Raw genomic sequence first — 18,773 nt, forward strand, 5'->3', positions numbered from 1 at the left:
GTAATTGATAGCATTCTCCTCATTAGAGCCATTTTCAGCACTGCCATGTACTGTCGTTTTTCACTGCTGTTTCCAGATATGACCAAGACCTTTTTGACACATGTAAACATAACAGCACAAATAACCAGATATGAATAACTACTATTTCTGGGATTGGTTGTCAACATTTAATAAGAAATGTGACTCCTCAAATAAAGCAGGAAGAGATAGTTTAAGCTTTTCTCCAAACAAAGTGGACTATGCTGGCAGATAACCCAAGATAGCCTCCTTTTCTCTAATTTTCCAATTCAGTAGAAGGTTAAAAGTGCCTGCAGGACAGTTGTTGATCAAATTTAAATCAAAGCAACAAACAAAAGATATAGAGGAGGATGACATCACACAGGCCCACCACACCAGCAGCTCAAACTTCACATTCTCCCTGGAGGCCTCACATAAATTCTGTGTGGTTTGTAACTACAGATATAGTAATGATCCCAGCTGTCCTGATGTCACTTCTCTGTACAGAAATTGTATTATCTCCATGAAGCTAAGGTCACTCCAAGGGGGAAAGTATCCAAATGGGACTCTATGCAGGTAAAGTTAGATGGAGGGCAGCCCTAAGGCCAAGTTTAAATAGTAGGTGTTTTGATTCCCCATGTTCTTGCATGGCCAAGTAGAAGAAGAGCACAGCAGTAGCCTGAGGGTTGTGTAGCCAAGGGGGTTCCGTCCAGGTAATCCTTTGGGCAAGAAACTTGTTTGAATGGATTAGGAAACAAGCCAGCAAAGCTTTACCACCCTCTCACAGTCAGTCACAAATTGTCCAACAGCACAGAGTCCAGGGAAAAAGATTTCACAAATGTGAAACCAAACACAGGAAGAGCAGAAGGCTCTTTGTAGCTCCACAGACACACATGGGGTGCTCTGAAATGTAACGTACATTTTGGAACACACATTCAGTCTGATGAAGACTCAAGATTTGGGCCATATAGGACAGCCTTTCCAATCTACAAAAACTGAGCACTAAAGGGTGAAATGCAGGATTAAATCCACCTGTTAATGCAGATAAAGCTGATGACTCAAATCACAGGATTGCAAAGCAGTGAAATACTGAGGCACCAGCTGCACTAATCTTTTTGCAGTCCCTTATCTGTTTAGATTGATGTATGAAAACACAACAATCTCCAGCAAGGCTAGACCTTGGGAGGCCTTTCACCACTACATTTAATTTAAAAGTCTTATAATGCTAATTAATAAACTCATCCAGTTAATTACTCTATATTATTAGTACTGAGATAAACCTCTTGTTTGTAAAGAAAGGTCTAGGAAGATAGCAGTATTAAGTGACAAGCATGAGAGATTAATTCCTAAAATATTCCTTAATGTCTGACAAACTTTTAGACACTAAGACTGGCTAGGCAGTGACTCAAATTGTGCTCAGCTTGGATATTTGCCAGGTAAAGGCTTCCTATTATCTAACGGCCCTTTTTCCAAATTGGAACTAGATGTGATTCAATTCTTCTTCCAGTGAAGCACAGCAAACTTTTGCTGAGCACAGTTGATTAAAGAAGCTTTTCTAAATAGTTTTGTGTTCTGAATACTTTCCTCACATGCATGTGGCTGATGACTTACAGAAGACTAAGCACATGTTATCCTGCCAGGAAAGTGGGAAGGAGACAACTTGTGACAGGGTCTGAACCTACCTGCATTTAAACTGATTGGAAAACTCAAAAATGCAGTGGAAAGGTTTAGACTAATCAACCACCTATTCACCACAAACACAGACAAACACAAGAGATATTAGCACAAAATTATTTGTATGTTACTACTGCCCCCAGGAACTCAAAGTTGTTAATGCTGGATATCCTGTAGCACACACACAAAGCTCTTAAAATGCATAACAAAGCACATTAAATGACTCCACTAATGACTCTGTCCCTGAACAGTCTAATATATTTTTTAAATTCAAGCCTGTTGAAGTTGTCCATATAGATGTAATTCAGAGGACCTGGAATAGGTTTCATTTATGCTATTGCTAAAGAGAAAACTTCTGAGCCTCTCAGTGACATTGGAATGTAGAATCATTCTAGTGGTACTACAATATTTCACAAAAACTTAACACCTGATGGTATTCTGCCAGAAAAAGGTGGGAAATTACTAACACATTTTTAAATGGGAATTTGACCAAAATTATATACAGCATATAATATTATGCAACATTAATTATTTTCTCATTATAGCAGGTTGTTCTCTAAGATGTTTAATTTACAACATTTTTGACAGCACTGAGAGCAGGTCTAGTACCAAAAATGGTACTGTTTATGTTGGAAGCAAATATCAAGTAAAGATTGTTTGTTTTAAAATATTTGCTTCCAGGCACAAGCAAATCCTCTACATCTTACATTGCTCCTTGCAAGAATAGATGGCAATACTTCTCCTTTCATACCTGAGTTTCCATATAAGAACTTAATCTTGGAAGGACTGACCTCACCTCTCAGCTTTTCACCCTGGAAAGAGACTCTGAATTTATTTATTTAAAACAAACAAAGAAAACCTCAGAAAACAAAGCAAGAAAGCTGACAAAATGTGATATGATGAAAACCAATGAAAAATATTTGCTTATACAATTGTTTAAACAGAATTTTTTATACAATTCTGAAAAAAAACCCAATTACTGTTTTTTAGCAATTTGTGTCGAGACAGAGGGATGCTGAGCAACTTCATACTACAGGTAAGCATTAGGATTTGGAGAGGCAATAAATATCAGGCTCCATTCAAAATCTAGGTTAGCATTAGCAAAGACCAAGCAAACCTTTTATAATTCTACTCCACAAGATGTGATGCTTCCCTCAAGAAATCATAGATTTTTGTTCTTCATGACAAGCTCTATCCTTCTGAGCTGAGGGTGATAAATTAGTTAAAAGCACAAAGCAGCCAGAGAACTGAAAGACAAAAGCTTCTTCAAGAAGCTGTGAATCTTCAAGAAGCTGTGCTGGAGCCTGTGCCAGCAGCTCTTTCCAAACACAAGCACAATTAACCAAAGTGAGTCTGCAAAAGTCTGCAGGGAAAACAAAAAGGGGCAGAGAGATAAGGAGATGGGAAATGCCTCATCAGATCTCATGTCTGAACTATGAGACGGCACAAAATAGGGTGGTCATGTAGCAGAGAGGAAAAAGCAAGATTATTGAGCAAAATAGAACATGAGAAGAGATGGTAAACGGATACAGAAACATTGCAAGAAAAAGTAAGTTGGTAAAGGTACAGATCTTTTCAAAACCCTGAGGATGTATCACACAGAACATCAGGAAACAAGGCAGCTATGTGATTGCATGCCCAAGAGGAAAGCAAAGCTATAACGAGGAGATAACTGGTGATAGGACTAGAGCAGATGTTCTCCCTTAAGGATAGGGATGACTGAGTTTGCATGTCACTGCAAACACAGTTGGGAGGGCTCTGGTTTGGCTGCAGGGGTGGGGGATGTTGACAAGTTTACTTAGACTCCCTTTGGTAATCATATCATGATATCTAGAAAGAAGCGTGGGGGAAACAACAAAACAGCTATGCCCATGTCCTTGAGTCATTAGTGCAGAGAGAGAACTTTGCAGTGCCCAGTAGCAATTACTTGGCATAAAGGGGGACAGGATCGTGCAGCTGTAAGAAAACCCCAAAACTACAACACCCAAAACCACAGCACTTAGCAGCCTTCCATCTAGAAAGACTAAAAACTCTTGGTACTGCTGATCCTAGGAGTAGCAATACCCAAAGAGAGGCTGAGGGAAATACATTAGAAAGAACTTTACCAGAAAGGCACAGCATAAAGTAGGAACACAATAAATAGAAGAGCACTGAAAACATATAATTTCACAAGCATCTATCAGTGCTGATGCTCCCATGGCTCTCCCCATGACCTTCCTCTTTCCTTCTGGTGCATATATTTTGAGCCAACACCTTCTCCACAAAAGAACAAGAAAAAAAAAAAAAAAGGCAAGAAACCCCCCAGACTGCAGTTTGCATTACAAAAGCCAGGATATTTGTGCACAGCTCAACTCTGGGCATCTTCTGCTGCCAGGCAGAGGAGACTCCAGCTGCCATTGAGGTCCCATGTCACCACAGCAGTGCATGGCTGCAGGAGCCCTAGGAGGGGGCAAAGAGCCTCAGGCTAGCTGGACCTGGGTCTCCAACTGCTCTGGGACTCTGCTGCCCCATGTGAGGGCAACCCCACATTGGCTACACCCCACGTGGCAATGCAGCAGGTCAGAGAGGGCTGCATAGCCTGTGGCTCACCATGATTCACTGTGGTCCTTCAACAGACCTTGTTTGGTGAAATCCTGCTCCCACAGAGAAAAACAAGTTTGGCTTTTGCATTAAAAAGATGCCTGTGTTTAAACTCTGCCTGTTTATGGCAATGATGCAAAGAGTGACTCAAGGTGAAAGGGTTAAAGAGCAAAAGCCAACTACATACCGTTTGCTCCTTCATTGCTAACCTCCTCTGTTCTGCTGTTCCTGACCTCACCATGGGTCCATGCTCCAAATGTGCAAGATCCTAGTGCATGCTGAGGCAATACAGAACACAAGATGATGGCCAAACCTTGCGAGGTTCATGCAGACAGGGCAGGGTTTGACCATCCAAAGAAGGCCAGGAAGCTCCTCCAGAGGTGGAGTGAGATTAAGTCACAACATAAAAATCAGAAAAACACAGATATAGTCCAAGCCCATCTGTTCTGAATTTGGGATAAAGCAACAGATTCTGAGAGCTTTCCTGAGAAAGATCAGGAGTCAGTTTTTGTCTGCAAGCAGCCAGCCCTCAACCCTTGTACATCTTGGAAAGCTGAGGAGAGGCCACTAGGGTCTCCAGCCCAAACCCAGCAATAAATAAATAATCCTAAATAGAAGGACAGATAGCAGAGGGAAGGTGAGACACATCTACATGGCCATTCTCTTCTGCCCTTCAGTCTCCTTCATTTTCAAAGGATAGCATTTTCAAAGCAGTGCTATTTTATAAAGCAACAGTTACTAGAGATTCTGCACTAATTGGATCATGTCTGTCCGGAGGTTTTCCAACACTGACATAATGTTAGTATTTCTCTTAACCTTTTAATATCATAAAGCAAGCATAAGCTACAGCTCCAAAGTGAGATCAAGTAAAATACCCACAAAACTGGTAGTTTCATCAGGTGCACTGCAATGCAATACCAATACTGCAGTATGTTTTTCCCTTTCTGACAAAGAAATCACAATCAAATACCAAGGAATTTACTGAGAAACAGCACATAAGTGAAACAAATAAGGATGAGAGAGAAGGAGATGGTAGAGCAAATTTTTAGAGTGCTGCTGACCCTCCTCTATGCAGGGTATCATGATCCCCCCAGCATCCCTCTGTCAGTTCTGAGTGTGCTCTGCAGACAGGTCACAGCATGAGTCCATCATCTCACATGCAGCTGTGTGATTTTCTGTTATCCAGAGGCAAAATTTTAGATCTAATCAGCATTGACTATCTTACAGAAATAATGAGAAAGAGTAAGCCACATTCCATAACAATGTCATTCTGCAGTAACTTCATTGGTCAATCTTATCTTCAGAATTATAAATCAGAGAGACGGATGTATAGCCTGAGAAATTTTCCATTTTCCTCAAAGAAAAAATGGCAAAACAGAGACTACTCAGCCCTGCCTGCTCTCAGAAGCCAGAACTATAAAAATACTACCAGCAGCACTGAAGATGATTTGAGTTTACTTTGTATGGGGAGCAACTGCAGTAGAGAACACTTTGTTGGAGTTCTAGGGCCAGCCAGCTTCTTGGCAACCAATAAATTAAAATGTCCTTTCTGACAGCCATTGCACAGACTTCTCAGCAGGGAAATGTTTGTTTTAACTGCATTTCTTTCCTAGGCTCACTGGGGAAGGAGAAAGAGAACTTCTAGCTCTGAATGTACTGTATAGCATGCTGGTAAATATATACTGACTGGTAGAAATGCATTATGGTCAGCGTTCCTCCACTGTTTGTTGCAGGCATCTTCAGATCTACAAACATTTTGTCACACTTCTCTCCCAGTGGCTCAGAAAAGGAGACTGTTATCCCCAACCACATTGCTACATTAAATACAAGCAAGCTTTTTTTAGCACTCAAGTTAGCTTGAGAGATCCAACATTGCCTGTGCCTATATATTTTACAGGGACATTTTAATGTTGGACAAATATGCTATGTGGTTTTTTTAAAAAAACTAAAGCACCAAAACAACAAAAACAACAGCAGCAAAAAATCCCCACCAGTTTGTAATAAAGCCACTACACATCAATTATGTGCTAGAGCACCACTCTGCAGCAAATTCTCTGAACAAGAGTACAAATAGGTTTTGGATTTTTCTTGAGTTTATAGTTATAGAATTACCAGAATGCCTGAAGCAAACAAAAAATAATACACCAGCTAAGAAAGCTTTTCTTGATTTAGGAAGAAAAGATGGGCCATGTAGTCCCTATAAAATTTTACTGCAGGGTTCTTCAAGGGTGCAAAATGAATGAGCAGACCCAAGAGCCACAAAAGTGCCTTCACCATGAACACCCTTCAGATCCTCCAGTAAACAGGAGCTCCTCAGGCAAAAGGATCTATTTCTTCTCACTGAAACAGACCTACAGTGCTTTTAGTAAAATATATTTCTAAAAGGCATGAATCCTTAATTTCTTTTTCCATCCTGTATGTCAAGGGATCAAAATATTGGATTATTTTGTGGGAACTCTTCCCTCAGTCTACACTCCAACCAAACTGTCAGTCTCTTTAGGTGCTCTCTTTAGGATTCACCTAATCTAATACAGGCATGTGAAAATTTGTTGTCTGTGTATAAACTTGTCACCTTAGGCTATCTTTATCATCAAGAGGGAGAAACAGGCATCTTCAGAGGATATTCACCTTAGATATACCTAAGTAAAAATTTATATATGAACCTAACCTTCAGGTATACAACATTTCATAAGTACAGTTTTTCCCCAAGCTCAGAGTATACCAGTCAGAAACTAATTACGGTCAGGGGCGAAAGCAAAGGAACATAACATAAAAAGATAACAATTTTTAAGAAGGTGGTGATTTTGAATTGAACATCTCCTTGAAACTCTTACAGCACTTGGACTAAAATGATTTAACAACACTTCAAGGGCCTTAACATTCTCAAGCAAAGAGAAGATAGGGAGTGACTCATCATTTAGCACCAGTTGGAATTAGATTATTCTACCCTGAGATATTAATTGCTTACCCTTTGAAAACAAACATATTCATGTTTGGAGTTCACCATCATATTCTGCCTCCCTGTGAAACTTCACTAATAGCCATTCTAAAACAGTATTTCCCTACATGACTGCAAATTGGTTTCACTGCACACTTAAATTATGTGAATTTTCCCTTCATGATGGTTCCTTCAGTTCTCATTCAGAATAAGCAGCATCTGGTGTGGTACTTACTGGGGAACTGATGTCCTTTTTTAATGAGCACCAGAAGAGACAGATACACAAAGCATGAGGAAATAGTGATTAACTTTCTGCTGCCCATGGTATCCCAGAGCTTAGCCGTATTTCATTTAATGGGTATACACTCAAGCAAGGAGAACTGTGTATTTTTTATGTGAGGATTTTGCCTCTCTTAAACACAAGAAGAGACACTTGATGTTATATTTCTGCCTAAAATGAGAGGCAGAGAACTGATTAATCACTGGAAAGGGAATACCATTCTGGAAAAAAAAAAAAAAAGAAATTGCTCAGTGGCTCACTGTCCCTTGCCATGCCTAGCCAGGAAAAGCTGGCAGGAATAAAACAGCTATTAAATAAGACCAGATCAGCCTGAGCAAGCACTGAAGAGACACAACAGCCATCATGACTTTTCAGACTGGGCAGAGGCAGCAGAGATGCTGCTGGCCCCTGTGAAAGTCTGGACTGGTGAGAAGAGCATAACCTTTCCAGGAGAAATGCCTGAGCTTCAGACTCTGTTCACACTTCACTCTTTGGTAGCAGGGGCTGCATTCCCACCAGAGCAGCTCCACACACAGCTCAGTGCAGCAGTGAGGCCAGAACACCTCCTACTCATTGGATATTATCAGGGGTATCTAAAGAGAATACACACCAGAACAGACAGGCTCATAGTTTCAGTCTCATTCAATAAAGCCTGAAATCTCAGCCCCCAGGGATTCTCTCTTCATGATTTCCAAAACATCAATCTCTAAAAGTATTTGGGATTTTTTTTTTCCTTGTAGAGAGCAAAGAATGTCTTCACCAAGAGCAGAAAATGTTTACAGGAATGTACAGATGAGCCCTGGTGTGTCACCATTTCAAAGTACATATGGGACCATACCTTATTGCACAACAGCAGTAGAGGATTAGCATCAACATTAATAACCAATGCTTTGACTCCAGAAAGTGACTGTACCAATGTAACAGTACTGAAATTAAACCAGCAGCTAAGCTAACTCAGATATCTTTATGTCACATTCCTGTTGCTGCACAGGAAAGCACCTAGAAATGTGAGAACTAATGAGACCAAAGCTGTACCTTCTCATACTATACTATTTTATCTCAGCCTTCTACATTTTCATCCAGCTGTAAAGAAAGAATCACTCAAAAATCATGGCTCACTGAATCAGCTATAGAGGAAGGAGAATGAATGCACCCTTCCCCACTCAATCATGACTATTTGCAGAGGAAATTGTGCTGAAATAGCAGTTTATCAGACACCTCCAGCTGGGCAAGACCCTGCTGTGCTGATCCACTAAAACAGCACCCACCAGCACATAGCTGATGCAGAAAATCCTTTCCCTGATTCTCCCAACAGCATCTACTCTCTCTCTCCCCTTTGCTTTCTAGACTCACTCTAATCTTTCTTGTCTCAAGCTGGTTTAGCCTTCCCCCTGGGCAGCCTCCTGGGAAGCAGCTGCATGTGGGGACAAGCAGGAGCTTCTCCTGGGGTTTACACTCCTCAGACCAGAGGCTCCTGGTTGTGATGCATTGTCCCACCGTGGTTCTGTCCACCTTCAGCATCTTCTTTCACAATTTCTGTGGTTAGCACAGAATATGCCCTTCTGAGTGACTCCTGTTCCACCCACCTCCTCTACAGTTAATGCTGTCTCTAGAGTGTTAGCTATTACATGTACAGTTCAGGATTGGTGTAGCTGCTTCCTTTCGCTCCCATCAATTTATTTTTTCATTGTTGTCATCTTGTTAATTTTTCCTATAAACTTTCACTCTCATCTACAATTTAATTTAGGCTTTAAGTTAATGAATTGTTCAGCTAATGATAAGCCTTTTTTGGTTACATATGACTTCTGTTTACCAGAAAATTTTAAACTACTTACTGGTTGAATTCTTCTGTGCCAAGACTATTAAGTATTTCACCCCTGCCTATCCCACTGGTTCAATATGTGACATCAGACCAAGTGTCAGCTCTCCAGGCTGTGTCAGTGCAGTTCACCTACTCATCTAACATGCTTTCCTACCTGCTTGTATGACCTGTGTTGAGCACAATTACAGTGGCTGAGAAGCAGCAAAGCACAAGTGGATTGAATGTCACAACCCCTAAAAAAAATGTTTTGTAAAATTTTTAAAAATGTCAGTTGGTTGGCCAAGCACAAAATTTAAAAAATAAGGGCTTTGAGTAATTTATTGCTTTACAACATTATCTCTGCCTTTAAAGAGGTCATCACTCACATGCATACCCTGACTTAGGAACCTGAGCTCCCCTGGGCAAGAACATTACACTTTGTTCAGAATTTTTTTTTCCATTATTAAATGCACAAAAATAAGAAAAATGTAGATGCAGAAGTGCATTTACCTTGAATGTGTTATTGGTTCTGTATAACACCATGATATCAATGCTAAAGTATTTCTATTTCTTCATTAAAATAATTACTCAAAAAAGGCTGTCCTTACCACCAACAGTTCATCTTCATTTGAACTTGAAAGAGTAAAATTGTATGGACTGAAGCAAAGCAAGTGAGTCATTTGCTGCTGTGGCTTTCAGCAGAAGCCTCAATCAACATCTTTCATTAGGAACAGAACTGGGACAGTTTCTGTTCACCTGAATGCCACTTGTTTCATTGCAACATGCAGCAGAAAAGCCACTAGGTTTTACAACACGTGAAAAACAGAGAGATAATTGATGAAAATAGTCTGTTTAATAAGTATTCTGCCAAATGATGTATCTAAAGCAGTGCTAGGGAAAAAAGCCCCACAGCCTGGCACACTGAGAACATTCAGTTCACACAAGGCCTAGAAAATCTCTTGAAGTGATCCAGTTCTATACTCCAAACTTGGTTTTAGTTTTTGAGGTGCCCTGCTAGAAAGAAAGATTAATCATTTGCACCATCATATCACAGCAGCACAAAGAACACAGCACAGCATTGGACATGCTGAGGAGACCATGACAATTTACCAAATGCCAGTTCCTTTGCTGCAGTTTGCCTGATGCCACCATCAAACTCAAGTGGATCCAAAGCAAAGCAAAGTACAAGCAGAAAGGGTAGCCTTTTTCCAAGTCACTAAAAGCATGATGTCTTCAAGCTCAGAAATCTACCCTCTTAGAATTCTAAAAGAAGTATGTTGTGTCATTAGGAAAGTTAAGTCTATCTCCAGCCTGAAGCAGAGCCTATCTTTAAAACAGAAATGTCCTATTTCATACTGGGAAAAAAATTGTTGTTTATTTTGAAAAAACCCTAGAGGAACATGTGATTCATTGGTTGTTTACTTAAGCAAATTTTTAAGCCACTAGAGATTCATCTCTTGCTAATTCAAAAGTTGGCACAAATAATGCAAACATTTGTTCCACAGTAGTATAGATTAATGGGAAGGGAGGGCTGGAGGAAAGTCAAAGGATTATGAAGAAGCAAATATTTTCTGATAATCTGACACTTAACTGTCCTTATTTTGAAGTGTGTTTTGCATAACTTTTGAAAGCTAACAGAAATCACTTTCATGTAGGCAGCAGGTTCAGGCAGAGGAATTTGATTCAGGAAATTTTCAAGGCAAGAGCAAATTTGTTTTTAACTTAGAAATAGTAATTTTATATGTGCACAACAGATTTCTGAATAGCCTGATTAATCACACCATTCCTATTAATAAGGAAATAATCACACATGTTTTTCAGTTTCAGCATCTGTGGAGAGTAGGTTTCATCACTGAGTTCAAAGGCCCAGGCTTTGCTGCTCATAGGAGTTTTAGAACCTTATCCCTACGTTATTTTGTCTCATGACTTCCACTTGTAAAGATTCAGAGTCACCACAACAGCCCCTCCACAGCTCTGGTGCTATAAGATACAGCTTCTTCTGCCTACAAAGAGGAACACTCCTGTTTCTGGCTGGCTTACACCATCATCAGGAGGTGTCCCCACAGCACAGATCCCATGTTCAGCAGCAGGATCAGGGTGTGGTGGGTCAGTGTGACATGGCCAGGATCCAGCACTGACCAACCCCTCTGCAGCCAAGGCTCTTCAGTCCAACACCTGACACCTTCCCAATCACCCACTGTGAATTAAATGGATCTTCTCCTTCATGGCACAGAAATAAATGCCAACTGCCAAAGAAATCCCAGTTTTTTTGGTGGTTTTGTTATCATTAGAGGGAGAAATGGGAAGGAAGCTGAGATATTTTTAGCTCAGATCTCCTCCCTAGGCCAGGGAACGATCAACCCAACCAGCCATTTGTAATTTTTCAAGAAATCTTTTTAAGTGTTTATGAGGAACTGCAAGTCTTTATAAAGACTTTATGAAGACCAACCAAGTTTAAAATAAACACACCACACAAAAATAGTGAATCAAGACAACAGAGAGCAAGAAGAAAAACTTTACAGAAAAGACACATGAGTCAGGGAAGAATCTGAAATAAATTTGGAAGAAGTATAGCTGGCAGTGTAGGATATCATGAAGCTTTTTCTCAAAGTATAGAAGGGGACTCAGCCAAGGATGAAGAAAGATCATTTCAGAAAGGAATGAGAAATACAGCCACAGAGGATGGTAAAGCAATTCAAGCATTAAATGAATACTTACATGTTTACAACAGAGATGCCTAAAAATCTGTCAGATGACACTGGCTATATATCTGCTATCATGAAAGAATTCAGAAGCAGTTAAGGAAAAGCATTAAGCTAACTGGAGCAGTGGAAATGAAGGACAAGACCACTGGAGAGCCTCAGCTGCATGACAGCCCAAGCAGGCTGAGACTGAACTTGCCAGTCTCATCAGTGCACTCAGCAGAGACAGACTCAGCCTGGTGACTGCAAAGCAGCACTTGGAGACAGTGCCCAGCACCACTCTGCCCACTGGAGTGTGAGGAAGGAGAGGCCTGACCCTCACAGAAACTGATAAAAAAGTTATATCAATGATCCTCATTAAAAAATTTAAATGAAATGAAATTTGCCCCACACAACTTCAGTTGGTTTAATCATGCATACAAACACCCAGGTGGGCAAGACTCATGTTGATTAGAATACCACAATTTTAAAAGGGAAAATTGCACACAATTCAGCCTCTTAGCAGTTGCAGCTCCAACAGGCTTCAAATCTCAGAAGGAAGACTGAGCTAATATGTAGTGAATCATTTACTTAATGAGTTTAGCCTCCTCCTGTTTGCGAATTGTCCAACTGCGCTTGGCAGTTTTCATGTTCTCCTCATTCAGAATTATTTGCAAAACATCTCTTTCAAATAATTCTGATATTCCAGATTGCTCACAAGTAGTTAATTGTGATGATGCAATATTTAAATAAATAAATAAACAAGGCTGTCTGGTTTGCCTAGTGTTGCACAGCACACTTACCATTTCCCAGACTAGATAGCACTTAATCTCAGAACTGGGCAGGTCTGTGTCCACTGGCTGGAAGTTCAGTTTTCATGCATTTCTCTAAATGCAAATTTGAAATCTGTATTTTCCCCAACACATCCTATAAAAAATAACCCTGAAATTAGCTCAGTTTGTGGAGGATGGTGCTAACAACACCAGGATTGTGGGATTTATCCCTATATGGGCCATTTACCTAAGAGCTGGACTTGATGATCCCTCTGGGTCCCTTCCAAATCCAACTGTTCTGTTGTTTAGTTTTTCTAAACACTGAGACTATGATTTCAACATTTGAAGTTACTATCTTGGACTGACAGTTTCTCATGGCATAGCATCCTGAAGGCTGACTACTGAAAGTACAGGTGTTTAAATGTTTTCCCACACCCAAGCAGAGCAGCACCCCTGAAGCCATGGGATTGTGAACAAGAATACAGCCACCTCACCTGTGGCTATTTCTATGTTAAAAGTTACTCTACTGATAACTTTACAGTCTTCTTCATATACAAGAAATTATATTTATACAAACAGTAAACATCAGAGCAAAGGCAAGAATCCCTGTAGTGCACCTTCAGATGAAAACATCCCCGCAGAAAGCCTGTAAATATTTCAATATAAAGTAGAACTTTGTGGAGGCTAAAAGCTCACTAGAAACCCCAATCTGATGATGTAGACACTTGATCCCCTGTAAGATGAGGACTTCAGTCATACTGAAAGCTGCCCCATCAACCTAACTTTGGAAAGCAGACCTGTTGAACAGGTATCTCTCCTTTCTCCTTACACAGGTTAAAAGGATGAGAAGAAGAAAAAGGATTTGTTAAACCATGCAGGATTCAGCCTGAACCATCCTGATGTGTTCCACAAAATTACTCCTGAAAAGATCTTACTCCTTGTAGAGAAGAATAAAGGTGTTTCATGTAATCCTCAGATTCACAAGGCAACTAAATATTTGTTTTTCCACTCTAAGCTATTTATGTATAAGATTCTTTATGCTGTGGATCTAATCACCCTTACAGTAGTCTGTGGGAGAACCTAACTTGGAATTCCAGGCATATGTCTACAAATATCTGTGGCAGCTCACTCCAACTCATACATTATTTTAATCCCATGGTGCCCTCTCCTTAGTGCCAAGTTAGACTTTTTCTTAAAAAAAAGAAAAAAAAGTATTCCTCTTCTGCAATTTCAGACTTATTTCTGACAGAAAGGAGGCAGAAGGGTTCTGCATTTGCTGAGAATATAAGCTTCAAGTTAGGCACAATTTCTCTAAATTACAATCTGCTTTGTCAAATATCTAGGCATCCTCAGCTGATCATGTTTTAAATAGGACTGGCTCCTTTTAAACAAATCACTCGAAAGCCTGGTTCAGAGTTATTTAAAGTGGTTGGTATTTTATGACACCACGAATGCTGCACAATGCAACTGCTGAGCTTTAAAAACACAGCAACTAGAAAGTGGGTACAAGAAACTACCATCTGTCCCTCTAAACAATTATCATCCTGCCATCTGTCTATACACTAGATAATGTTTTTGCTGTCGGTAATATTTGATTGAAAAAGCTCTCTATGGATACTAAGAAGAGGAAACCATTTTAAGAAAAACAAAAATATATTGCTGATCATTCAAGTTTGTCTTTTGCACAAGAAAACCTGCCACTGCACTGTACTTTACTGTTAGACAAAACATGAAGGGTACATTGCAATGATATTGGACCCCTTTGCAATGAGAAGCTGCTTCTTCACCATTATTCTAGTCTTTATGAACTCCTTACTACAAAAGATGCACGAAAAGCCCAAACCTAAATTCAAACTGAGAATAGGATGAGGGAAAGTATCTTTGAAATTTGCTTTGGATTTCTTCCCCACATCTGTTTTTCTCCATCCCAGAGTAGTCACGAGCAGATGCCCAGTTTCAGCCCTTCAATGAACCTGGTGGCTGCAGTCCTGCATTGGCTCCTGTGGAGTCAAATGAATGCAGCAGCAGACACAATAAATGAACCAGCATCTGTGTAGAGTCTAGTGATAATGACATTTGTAAAATCCAATGAATGTTTTATTAAATAAATCAGCTGTATTTTGTATTGGGGGAGGAAGAAAATAAACAGCATGGCAGGTTTCATTAAGAGGTTAATGCACTGTTTTCCCCCTTCTATAAAAATTAAATCCTTTAAATGGGGAAAAAATAGTTTTGAGATCTAATTCTAATCCTTTATGACATAAACAAGTAACCAAAAAATTTCAGTCAATCAGTAAATGTCCAGTGACAGATAAGACACATTTAAAGTCAAGGACAGATGAAGGGCAGGGACGGCTGCAGGTAGGAGATTGTACCTTTTATTTGAACTTAATTTTGGGAGGTTATAGGTTTGGGTGAGGGTGGTAGTGTTTGTTTTCAGTGAACATCATGTTTCATGCAATATTTTAAGAGAATTAATAGTACTGTAACAGATTACAAAAAAAATTCCAAAACACACTGTGTATTGAGAATGGGAGTAAGATGAAAATGTATTAAAAGCCAAAACATTCACTTATCCTGCAGCAGCAGCAGCACCCACCATTATGTGAAGGGCCACAGGCAGCTTTTGTGAAGTGTGCCCTGTAACATGCAGCAAGCAAGTGCAGAAAACTCTTACTTAGAAAATCATAGTTATTAGTGAAAAGCTGAACAAACAGGGCTGTATTTCCAAATGGGCTTGAGTATAACAGATACTCCCTGGAATCTAATGACTAAATCACAAAACTTGTCCTAGCCTGGAAATGCAGAAAACATGAATGTAGACTTAATGTTGGGTGAGGAGAGGAGAAGAAAAGAACAGGAGGCAGCATAAGAAGGGCACACAGCAGCTGGATTTCCCGAGGCACGTATTTTATTCATAAGTGTAAGCTGGTGAATAATTCACATGTAGCAGCAGCCAGTTAAAGAACCCTACCAGGGTCATTCCTGGACTTGCCTTTGCCAGTTGTTGCACTGAGTTGCTCCAGCTCTGTCTTTTTTTAAACATTTCGCCAGTGGAACTGAAAGCAGAGAGCTCAGCTATTTTTATTCCAGATCCATAAAGTGATGATATTCTTTGGAGAGTTACTGGGAAATAATAAATCAGTGTAGCAAAGAAAGGTTTTCAGATAGTTTTCAACCAAATATCTTGGAAAAGCACAAGCACGTTTGGTCAGAAAGGCTTTCACCCCAAAGCTCCAACTGCTTTGCATTCATGGAGATGAAAACTGACCAAGTAGGCCAACAAAACTGTTGAAGCCAACCAGTGTGGTTAAAGATATGGATCTGACTGACTGGCTTAATCTGCACACTCGTTCTGAACTGGAGAAAAACCACACAGTGATCTGGAGCTGGATGGATGGGCTCAGTTGCTAGAGCTATCTGTGAATCAATGCAAGAGAACATCAGTACCTTCCCCAACCATTGCACAGCAGGCTCCCCTCACCAAAGGCGTGAAGGTGGAAGATTAAAGCATTAAAATGAAGAACACCACTTGTAGATAGCTCAGTTTGAACTTTTTTCATCACTAAATGCAAATTAATAGCACTGGATTTTTTTTATAAGAACAGCAAATCATATCTAAGCAGTTCAAATGAAACACTTTCTCTATATTTCGAGTATTAAATCACTGACTAATTTCTGATATTTACCCTCTAGGCCACAACCTATCAACTTCTTACTTCTTCACTCAAACTACAAGGCAGTAAAAGAAAGAGATTTATGCAAATAAACTCTGTCCAACCTCATATCACAGCACAGTTCTTCAGGTTCCAAATTCAAAATCTACACACCTTCGTCACACTTGACACTTATCTCACCACACCATGAGTAAGCATGCTGTGTGGCAGATAAACTTTTATAAGAAGATTATAAAATCTTAACATTTTGTCCCAGTGAAAATAACAGTGAAGCTTGCTGCAAAGGTCCAGTGAGCAGAGCATTCATCTTCCCCATCACTCTGGGACTGAGGAGGAGGACACAGACTTCTCAGCTCCCTAATCCTTCTCATAGCCCCCAGTCTTCCTTCATACCCATGCCTATAATTCCTGTTGAATGGAAAACTAATCAAGCCAATCTGTACAGAAAAGGGCAGCTTGATAACAGAGAGGGATTAGACCAAGCCAGTAACACAACTAAGAGAGCAAGATAAAACCAGCCTCTCTGGTATGGAAACAGGAAATAAAAATGGATAAAGAATGGTTTTCTCCCTATCCTTTTCTTTAGACACATTATTTTGAAAATCTCTTGGAAATGTAAGTGGAATAGTGGCAACAGCTGTAGGAATGCTGGTCAGTACAGCCTGAGACACCAGACCAAACACCACTGCACTTCCTTCACCTGTGATAGCCAGGCTGGAAAGTCCTCACACAACACCAACAGAAAGAGCTAGAGGTCTGTATTTCACTTTAGCACCCCTGCCCACGGGAGATTCACTCTGCACAGGCAGCTTCACTACAACTCTTCCTTAGCCAGGGAAATCAGCTCCCTGAAATCACGACTACAAAAACAAGTTTCCAGTCATGAAAGAAACAAGGAACCCTAAGTAAGCCGTTTCAAGAATCTTGTTTCATTGCTCGAATAGCCAACATGATTGCCATAAGCATTTAAAGAGTATAGAATGAAAGTGAAGGTTAACTTTGATGCTTTCTCATAGCCATAAACCTCTAGATAGTCCTGGAACAGAGGATAGCTTGGTTTTTTTCCACACTGACATTTGTGCTAGAAAGCATGAAGGATTCAGGAGTGACATAATGCAGTGGTGAGGCTCCTGACTCCAGTCTGTCCCTGCATAGACTGAGGTCAGCCAGCAGCTTATGGGCAGCACTTAGCTTCCCACAAAGGTCATCTTTATCATCTCTCCTGCCCAGCAAGCAGTAGCAACAACACACTAAGGCCTCCTATATAGAGGGTGCATTTCTATAGGTACAGGTTTCAGCGATGCATCTGCTACAGGGCGCCTTATATCCACTAGATAACCATCCAGATTCCAAAAGATTCAACCCATAAGTGCAATTGACTCACAAATGAGAGAGGAAGAGGCCTAGGACAAGTAGTAGGAATTTTCCCCTCCCCTTCCTTTATCACAAAATGCTAATTATGAAATTCAGATAAGCAACGGGTTTTATGATGTTGTAGCAGTAGGGATTTAAAGTCCTAATTTTTTTTTATTCCAATCTCTCTCAGAAGTAGAAAATGAGAAATCAAAAAGCCAGTTATTTTAAGAATTCATAAGTTATTGCACTCTACTGCCCAGTACAATGAACTATTCTCAGTTCATGTCAGTTGTTAATAAGACTTTAACATAATATAGCAACTCAGCATGATTAAAAATACACCACGAAGGACATTCACCTCTATAAATAGTTATTAAAAAAAATTGGACAAAGTCAACCTGAAAATAGATGGGGGAAAGGAAGAGAAGCAAAATAGATTAAGTAGGGCAAATCAAACTACATGCCAGGAATGAGTGCATTATTTCAAGTTCATAAAACATTTTTAAATAAATGTATAACTAAAGCATGCAATAGCATATTAATCCGGTCAGAGCACCCATACCCAATCACTTAGTCTAAACCAAAAATAGCAGAAGTTCCAACTCTCTTTTTAGGGATCCTCACAATAAGTTCATTCATGCAAGATAGTGAGAGCTCTGGCATTAACAAATTAAGGGTCTCTGTGTGCATTAAAGACATGAGTAGCCTTGCCCACTGGTTTTAGCTTTCAAAGCTCACCAAAAAAAAAAAAAAAAATCAAAAAAATTTAAAAAACCAACCAACCAAAAAAAAACCACTCCAATACCAAAACCACAAACCCTGCAATTTTACTTGGATAATTCAAACCAGCTCTGAACTTGCACCACACAAACTGATTCCATTAAAAGAAAACCCAAGCCCATTTTTCCTGAAGTTAAGCAGACACCAAAATGCTCTGCAGGTTCAGTGCCAAAGCCCCCAATAAAGGTTGTTCACCCATAATATAAATAATATTCCACCTATTAGTTGTGATTTTT

This window comes from Lichenostomus cassidix, chromosome 4A, assembly GCF_008360975.1.
Source record: "Lichenostomus cassidix isolate B80296 chromosome 4A, HeHo_3.0, whole genome shotgun sequence".
Classification (NCBI taxonomy): domain Eukaryota; kingdom Metazoa; phylum Chordata; class Aves; order Passeriformes; family Meliphagidae; genus Lichenostomus; species Lichenostomus cassidix.